General features: G+C 38.2%; 1 long non-coding RNA gene across 1 annotated transcript; it reads right to left on the reverse strand.

Annotated features, from left to right (window-relative positions):
• Positions 1-914: 914 nt before the first annotated feature.
• Positions 915-2,311, reverse strand: LOC125843528 (uncharacterized). The gene is made up of 2 exons (XR_007444040.1): positions 2,177-2,311; positions 915-1,167 (listed from the first exon to the last, which is right to left on the reverse strand). It is a non-coding gene; the product is annotated as an uncharacterized LOC125843528 (long non-coding RNA).
• Positions 2,312-10,054: the final 7,743 nt, after the last annotated feature.

Genomic DNA, 10,054 nt, shown 5'->3' on the forward strand with positions numbered 1-10,054 from the left:
CATGGGTTCATGAGGAACCTCATAAAAATCATAAGAATTCATCAATTCATGCTTTATATAACTCAATTCAATCAATTAAACCAAGTTTGAAAGGAACCCATGGTAATTGAAGAAAACCCTCATAATTAGGGTCTTCTACCTTTTTGAAATTGGAGATTTCGAGAGAACTTCATGGATGAAAGGAATCCATGGATGAAAACTACCATACCTTTCTATCATAGCCCAAAGAAATTGAAGTATGAAAGGTTGCTCTTGAACCCTATCTTGAATCTTCTCTTCTTCATCAAGTTTCTAGAGAGAGAAATATTTGAGAGGAAGAACTTTGGGGATTTATTTTCGGTTTTGGAAATAATGACTTGAATGGGGAGTTTTAAAGTTAAAATGACTTCTATATGAGCCCTAGACTTAGGCAAAACGACATGGCTTTAGTCTAATTAAAACCGGAAAAGACTTATTAACCCCTAGCTATAGTGGTCTGCCTCACCCTTCACGAGGGTCTCCACGAGCCGTGGTCCCTTTCGTGGTGATGAATCAGTAGCTTGGCAACCCCCTTCCTTAACCCCAAAAACTAAGTCATATCCACGAGCCTTCCCATGAGCCGTGAAGTGGCTCGTGAAGAAGGAGTTGTTTTGGGTAGCCTTGAGGAGGCTATTGCCTAGCCCACCACGAGCCACACCATGAGCTGTGGTCCTCACCACTGGCAGTGGTGGTGGTCGTGAAAGGTGGGGCAGTGTTAAGGAAAGAGTAGTGTCATGACCTAAGCCTAGGGCCTAGACGTGACATGGCGAATGAGGAACCCAAAGGAACCCCAAACAAGCCTCTCAAACTTGTCATCACACTTCATCGGTCGCGGAAGTACATTCAACATTAATTAACGGGAAATAGGGACTAAGGCAAACCATTTCAAAATGACATCATAGAATAAGAGTCAAGCTCGTTTACAAAATACTTGTCCAACGCACACCTCTACATACATAGATAGGACGGGGGCCATGACATATTACCGGCTCCCCTCATAGTTAAAATACAATTGCAAGCTAAAGTCTCAAAACATAGGAGTAAGAAACATAACATAGCCCTCGAATTATTGAGGACTCACCAACAAACTCGGATAAGCGTCGTACTAGCCACGTGAATGGAGAGAAGGATCAAGAGTAGCTCCGGTCCCTACATGGTGACATCATGTAGGCAAAATATGCGTTAGTACTTGGAATGTACTAAGTATGCGGGGTGCAACACAACAATAAACAAGGACACAATCGAAATACAAGAAATAGTTTCATAGGCATTATGAATAACAATATGAGGATGCATGATCAAAGTGAAGTCAAAACATGTTTAAGTAAATCTATACTAATAGTAGATATCATATGTGTATGCATGATCCAACCAATCTATAACCCCAACTTAGGATGGGGGATGCCGTTCACACCCGGACACCCTGGTGGCAAGGTATAAACCCCTCACATGGTTGATGTTGGTCACACCCCAAGCATCCTAGGTGGTGAGATATAAACCTCTCACATGGTTGATGTTGGTCACACCCCAAGCATCCTAGGTGGTGAGATATAAACCTCTCACATGGTTGATGTTGGTCACACCCCAAGCATCCTAGGTGGTGAGATATAAACCTCTCACATGGTTGTCCGGTTCTTTTCCCCCGGACCGGGCATGGTCATGCAACACTTTATATAGGAAATTCCCATTAGGCTCTAATGCAATCTCACGTATGGAATGAACATATACACAAGCTTAGTTTGTCATCAACACATCTCTGGATTGCCATACATCTCATAACTCAAGCTTTAAAGCATCGATTCATCAATTCTCCATAGTTGGACATTTTGTCAAACACCTTGAAGGCATGTAATGGAATCAAAGAGCATGGAAAATAGGGTAGTAATTATGCAGCCAAACCAGTGAACAACCTACAACAACACCTTTTAACACCCACAATACCACATGAAAATCTCCACATCCATTCCAAATTTAGATTCAAGTTCTAGAGTCACAACATGCTCAAAACAATCACTTTTCATGTTTAAAATTCAATGTGCAGGAAATTATTACAAAGAACAAGACTAATTTATGAATCTTAACTTAAACCATGAATTAGTGAGTAGAATAGAGTCTAGGCACTATGGGTGGAAGGACCCATGAGTTCAACACCACATACCTTGAGTTCTTATGAAGGTCTTGAGAGTGTCTTCAATGGAAGCTTGCAACTTGGAACAAGAGTCTCTTCAATCTTGAGGAAGGTTTTGGATTAGGGTTCTTGAGAGAACTTGAGAGAAAATGTGTCTAAGTATGGGAGAGGTGTTTTGGAAATGTTTTAGATATGAAATTTGAACTAATGCTATATAGGAAATAACATATGCCCTTTGGAAGAAAATCGTCCAACACTTAGAAAAAAAAATGGGGCGGGTGAACAGTAAAATTAGCTACTGGAAATTGTCTTTTTCTGCCGGACAGATTTTACGAAAATGGGCATAACTTCTTCGTCCGAACTCCGAATGAGGTGAAACAAAGTGCGTTAGATAGCTAACTCAAAGGTCTTTCCATGGATATATTATTAGCCACCAAATAATTTGTGTGCTAGGAGATATGACCCTCCAAAGTAGACCCTCGAAAAAGGCTTCACTTGGAATTTTTGGATTTTGATACGGTTGCTCTAAAATTTGGGTTAGACCCATTTCCCACTCAATTTGACCCCCTAAACAAGAATATGAAGTCGGATTTTCGAAAAACGAAACGGATTTTGAGATATATGGAAATTACAATTATAGGTGTTTTCGAAGCACATTTTCGGGCATTTTTGGGGTCGTTTCAAGTAGGCTGCCCTAGACTTTACCCTTGGACCTTGCCCTCTTCCTTGAACCTAGTCCTCTCACTTAGGCCTAGTTTAGTTTAGTAGATTTTCGAGGTGTTACCAAAAGAGAAACAAACGGAGTCGGATTGTCTCTTGAGAGATATTCTTGAAGGAGAACTGTCCACACACATCCACAAAACTCTGAATGTGGTAATGAGGATCCTCATGAAAAAGTCCTCCAAAGAAACCTTTTATTTGGACCAACTGAAAAATAGTTCTGGTCACATGAAAAATAGCGTTGCCCATAGTTGGGGGCAAATGAATAGCACCAGCACTTCCCATTAGATCTGTATTAACATTGTTCAAGTCTCAAATGTCAACATTGTGTCCATGTTGACTCGCATTACTCCCATTCACACTCATTTCTTCACCTATTGAGAGTAAACAACAAAAACACTAATAAGAAAATTCTACTAGAACTAATATTAGTTCACAAATACACTTAAATAAAAGAATTCTAAACACCATGGCATCGACACCATTTTTGATAACGCTCAACTACGCCACTTATGATTCAAAGTGTATATGGTTGCAAGCAAGAATAAACCCAACGATGAGTTGGGGTTGATCCCACAAGGAGTGATACAAAAAATAATTCAAGTACGAAGTATTTAAGTGTTCTAATTTCTTGCAGAACGGTAGTAAATAACACGTAACATTTAATCAATAGGTTTCAATTAATAATATCAAGAGAGTTTTCTATCCAATTTCTAATGTAAACAAATAGTACGGAGTTTAAGCAAGTAGAAATAGGACCTTAGGAGTCTGTGAGTAATCGAATTCTAATTTTTCCAAATGGGTAATTGATAATTGCTTTAAGTCATTAAATCTCAATGGGTACGATGGATTTTCACTATAACAACCATTTTCGGTCAACTATTATGCTTCAACTGAGTTCTTTTGAACCTCAACAAGCTGAAAAATATAAATTAACCCAATTCCTTAACTTAACCCACTTTATCAAGCTGATTTGTAAAGACATAAGCCAATAAAATTATCAATCATTTACTTTACTCTAAGCAACTTTTGCATGCAAGCATCGAGAGATAAAGCTAGAACTAAATTTGCTACTTCAGTTTAGAAATGAAAACATGAATAAATAACTCAACCCATTTCAAAACAACATTAAATCTAGCAATTAAGAATACCTACAAGCTAATTTATGTCTTCGATCACATAGTCATAAGGAAAGGGGGTTTAGCCAAGCATAACAAAAAACAATAAATAGTTACCAAAAAAATGTTCCATCGGAATGTCAAAATCTCCAATGCTCAATGCCAAATTAAGACTAAAACCTTAAATCCTTAATATCTAAGCTCAAGAACCTCTCCAAGAACATTCGGTATTGTCAAAGTATGTAAAAATCTATAAAAATAGTGTAAGACCCTTTTCACTCTACAAAAATCAATTTATACGTTTCCTAGAACTTTCTAAAATTTCAGTCCATAGTCCCATTGGCAAAGTTAGTTGGGATCACCGAATGACTTGGTTATCCGCCGATTAGCACTCTTTCTCGCCTTTTGGGTTGGACTTCTGCACTCAGTTATTCTGTTCATTTAGGCGAGCTAGGTTGAGCTCACCATTCCATTCGGTGCATCGCCGAAGTGCACTTTCCTTCATCGAGTTGACTTAATTCATGAACCAACTCACTGGACCTTTTGGTGAATTAGAAGCTCATTCAGCGAGTTGTCGAGTGGTTTTTTTGAGCTCCAACCTCTTTTTTCTTTAGCTTTTCCAACTTTTATGCTTCTTTTCGCAATGCAATGTCCTCGCTTTGTTCTTGAGCCTTCATGGATACACATAAACAAATTTACATAAATTATGAACACACAATAGACATTGATGACACTAATTCATTAAATAACAAGCCTTAAATGAGTCAAAACTCTCGACTCATCAATGAAACATCAGTTTCAAGCTCACATTGTTCGCCTTATTTTTAGAACAAATCTCATTAAGTTTGTTATGTCAAAACCAGTCCTTAGTGCCTAACTAAAAAGGTGGTACCTCCAATTTCAACAGTTTGAGATTGTTTAATTCCCTCAGAAAGCTATGAAGGGTAAAGCATTACCAGACTTCTTAGCAAACAACACAATACTATATGATTGAGAGTAAACTGATAAATTTCTGATGAAGATATGATGGTTATAAAAATATAACTTCCTTTGAAGATGTACTTTGATGGGGCTGCACATTATGGCGGAGCAGGTGCTGGTGTGGTGTTTGTCACCTCACAAGAAGAAATTCTACCAATATCCTTTAATTTGAAACAATGTTTCTCCAACAATGTCATTGAATACCAAATGTTAATACTTGGACTTGGAATAGCCATTGACATGAAGTAATTATAGTTAAAAGTCTTTGGTGATTCTCAATTAGTGATCAATCAACTCTTGGAAAATTATGAGGTCAAGAAGCTTTAACTACACCCTTTTCATTGTTCTGAACAAAATTTTATAGGATGGCTTGGAGATATCCCCCACCAACATATGCCTAGAATGGAAAATTAGAAAGCTGATGCCCTCGATATTTTAGCTTCAGCTCTAAATCTTCTTTGTCAAACACGAGTTACTATCTACCAAAATGGGTAGTACCACTGCCAGATGAGGAAGAATATATAGAAAATGAGTTAAGTATCTCGTCAGTATTTTTGAATTCACGAAGGAAGATAGGATATATCCTATTATCGGATATTTGTTTTATGGTATACTTGTAGAAAATTAAGATAGAAGGAGTGACATTTGTCGTCGTGCACCTCACTCTAAAAAGACACATTGTTTAAAATATTTTTTGAGGGAGTACTTTTGTGATATTTCGAGAGGAAAAAGCAATCCCAGCTTTGCAAGAAGCACATTCATAAGTATGTGGGTCACATAAATCTGGATTGAAAACCACTCTTATACAAAAAGAATGGGATATTATTATAACACCTCAGAATATAGTAGCTTAAGAAGGTGTCCAAGTAAGTGGTCACACACCAAAAATTTAGCCTTAGAACCCTCCATGAAGGTGTACACTGATCGTGAAGGGCACCACTACTCGTGGTGGTGCTTGTGGACCTTAGGTAATATCTAGCCAAGGGAGGCTCACCACCGACGAGCACCATGACAAATCATGGTGGGCACCACGGCTCGTGGTGGTGCCCGTGGAAGTGAGGCAGTGAACCACCCAAAGCTACCCAAATTGAGACCCTCCCCACGAGCCACTTGCCGGCTCGTGAAGTCCACTACGGGCCGTGGGAGAAGTCGTGGTCATTAGTTGGGCTTCAGGTGATAAGTGGTGGCAAGACAAGACATTGTTCAAGGGACCACCACTTACACCATGGTTCATGAGAGCCACCACAGATTGTGGAGCCCATCGTTCTGGTGGATCGACACTTTTAGCTCAGGGGTTTTTGGGTCTTTTCCGGTTTGAATTAAATTAATACTATGTCATTTTACCCAATCCTAGGACCCTTATATAAGTGATTTTAACCCCAAAACTCACCCATTCAAGTCATTATTTCCAAAACCCAAAATAAAATCAAAGTTCTTCCTCTCCAAAAATATTTCTCTCTCTAGAACATGAAGAAGAAGAAAGGATTCAAGCTTAGGTCATGGTCAAGTCTCCATTCCTCAAGCAATTGTGGGCTTTGATAGTAAGGTATGATAGTTTTCAACCATGGATTCCTTCCATTCATGGAGTTCCCAAATTCCTCTATTTCAAAGTTAGAATTCCCCAATTGAGTTAGGGTTTTCTTCAATTGTCACGGCTTCTCTTGATTATTGATTTAAATGATTGTATTATGATCTATTATACATGAATTGATGAAATACTATGATTATATGAAGATTTACCCATGAACCCATGTAATCCACATGTTTTCAAGTTATGAATCATATGATGTGAGATTTTGATTGTAAAGGAAGAGTTTTATGAAATTAAGTATGTATTTATATCTTTACATGAGTTCATGATGAAATCTTTATCTAACCCATGTTTTCTAAGTGTTGATGATTGAAAGTAGGTTTTAAACCTTGAAAGGTAAATTATGGACTTATGTATTTTCTTATGAAATCTATGCAAATGTTTTAAGGATGCTTTGAGAGTAAATTATCAATCATGATGATAATGATGTGTTGTTGAAATGATTTACTCATATACACATAAAAGAAAGATGTGAAAGGTTTTCTCACATAATAAGGATTCTAAAGTTGAAATACTTTCTCACCTAATTGAATCAAAGATTAATAGCTATCCTAATGAACCTAGCTTGGATCAGTTATTCAAAGATACCTTTCCATGGATGATGTCTTATCTTGGATTAACAAAATGACGTGCCTTTCCATGGGTAATAAGAACAAGAAGAATTGACTATTCCATGGAATTTATGCTTAGCACCAAGAGGATATTGAGATGGAAGCTCTCCCGTGAGTAGAGGTCGGATTTCAGAAGCAAACTTCTTATCCCTTACCTATGTGCCCCTATAGGATGATTTTCTAGATAGACATTAGCTAGTGGATCCACCTTAACTCATATTTATGGTCCTTACCTTGGCAAGTATGACAACCCTTTTCAGTGAGGGAGATACTGAGGGATCATGTTATAGCCCACATGGTCTTTATGTCGGTTAAGTATAATTCGCATCATAATAATGAATTATGTTTACTTCATGAAGTATCTCAGATGTGTTCAAATGCTTTAAATGATGTTATCTTGCATTGACCATGGTTTTATGACTTATGTTTTCTAACTCTCTTATATCATGATTTAGCTTGGTAAATTTAATGTCATGAAATGATATGTACCTTTTGTGCTTGATTTAAACGTTTTATGCATATCTATCATACTTGGTACTCATTTTCATGTCATGAAATGAAATGTACCTTTTGAGAATGATTTAAATGTATCATGCATATCTATTATACTTGGTACAATGTTTTGTACTAATTCATAATCTTTCCTACATTTCCCTAAATCTAGGGTCGAACAGTTAGGGTCAATATTTTCGTGGCTAGTGATTGATTTTCAAGCTTTGGTGGGTCCCATGCTTCGAGGACAGACTTTCATTGTTATAGTTTCTTTTAATTATTTCACTTTTGGACATGATGTATGGGCTAGACCCAATTTCATTCTATTGTACTAGATGGCTATATTGAGAGACGTGTTTTAGACTTCCACTTTTCTTTATAAAAACTATTGGACTTGGACTATTGTTTTACTCATATTGTTTTATTTTTTATGTTATGAAAGTTAAGTGGCTTCTACGGGGTCCTTCGGAGCCCTATACTACATGTTACATCTAGGAGGTACCTCTGGGTCTTGAAAAACTTGGTAATCAGAGCTCAAGGTTTAGAATGGTCCTAGGATGTCTCATAAGCCACATCGAGTAGAGTCTTGTTCATAAATGTGAAGCGCGCCACATTTATGAATGAGAGGCTACAAGATGATTAGGAAACTTCATTTCTTTTATTACTCTAAAGTCATGCGATAGAGTTTAACTATATAAGGTCTCTCTCTTAATCCTTATCCGATGCTCTACATGATATGGCTACTCGAAGAGCTTATGATAGAAGGAATGTGAGGAAGAATGAGGAACAAGAAGCTCCTCAAGTTCTGGTCGATCCTTTGGCCGAGCAAGTTACTAATGCAAAATTTAGGGCTATTTTTCAAGTGTTGGCTCAAGCCGTGATGGCCTAAGCCAATAGGGAGGTAGTGGTCCCCGTGAACCCAAATGTGGGTACGATGACATCTAGAGTGAGGGAATTCACTAGGATGAATCCTCTGAAGTTTCATGGTTCTATGGTTGAGGAAGATTCTCAATAGTTTATTGATGAGGTCTATAAGGTTTTGATGAACATGGAAGTGACATTGGTGGAAAAGGCAGAGTTGGCCGCTTATCAACTAAAAGGTGTTGCTTAAACTTGGTTCAACAAATGGAAAGAAGGGAGATCAGAAGACGTGGGTCCTCTTGATTAGGAGAAGTTTAAGGCCACTTTTCTTGATAGGTTCTTTTCCCTTGAGATGAAGGAAGCCAAGGTGCTTGAGTTCATTAACCTTCGACAAAAGAGTATGAGTATGAGAGAATATTCTCTAAAGTTCACTCAATTGTCTAAATATGTTCCAACAATGATTGCCGATTCAAGGGCAAGGATGGGTAAATTTGTTTTGGGTATGTTCGAAATGGTGGTTAAAGAGTGTCGTACCGCCATGCTCATTAATGACATGGACATCTCTCGTCTCATGGTTCATGCACAACATATTGAAGAGAAGAAATTTAAGGAAAAGTCTAGAGAGGTAAAAAGGGCTGAGACTGGTGATAGTGATTTCTCTCATGCCAGGTCTGATGGACATGGTTGTTCTAGATTTCGACAAAGGTTTTCCGGTCAAGGTTCCTCCAATGCTCCTCCTAAGTTCAACAAAGATAGGGTGTATAACCCTAAACCTCAAGGAAGTAATGGTAGTGGATCTTCATTGCCCATGTGTACTTGTACTAGGTGTGGAAGAAAGCACGAGGGTAAGTGCCTAGCCGCCACGGATGGTTGCTCCAGCTGTGGTAAGAGTGGTCATAAAATTAGGATTGCCCGATGCCTACGGCTAAATGAAGAGAGGGCAAGCAAGCTCCTCCTAGTGGTTTGGGTTCTGATGCTCCTAAGAAAAATCACTTTTATACACTTCAAACTCGTGGTGAACAAGAGGGTTCTCCCAATGTGGTTACCAGTATGTTTAAAATTTTCCATCTTGATGTTTATTCTTTACTTGACCCCGGTGCTACCTTGTCTTTTGTGACGCCATATGTTGGTGATTCTATTGTGGTTAAGAGGGTCTATAGAAAGTGTCCAGTTTCCTTGTCCCATAGCGTTTCCCTTGTTGACTTGGTAGAACTTGATACGCTAGATTTTGATGTTATTCTTGGTATGGATTGGCTGTAATCATGCTATGATTCTATTGATTGTAGAACTCGTATAGTCAAGTTTCAGTTCCCGAATGAGCCTGTCCTAGAGTTCAAAGGGGGAAATTCTATGCATAAGCATCAGTTTGTCTCTTATTTTAAATCTAGAAAGATGATTACTAAGGGTTGTATGTACCATCTAGTTAGGGTAAGGGATGTAGATTTCGAAACCCCTACTCTCGAGTCGGTCCATGTTGTTAATGAATTTCAAGAAGTGTTCCTAGATGATTTACCCGGTATTCCTCCCAAAAGGG

This window comes from Solanum stenotomum, chromosome 11 (genome assembly GCF_019186545.1).
Source record: "Solanum stenotomum isolate F172 chromosome 11, ASM1918654v1, whole genome shotgun sequence".
Classification (NCBI taxonomy): domain Eukaryota; kingdom Viridiplantae; phylum Streptophyta; class Magnoliopsida; order Solanales; family Solanaceae; genus Solanum; species Solanum stenotomum.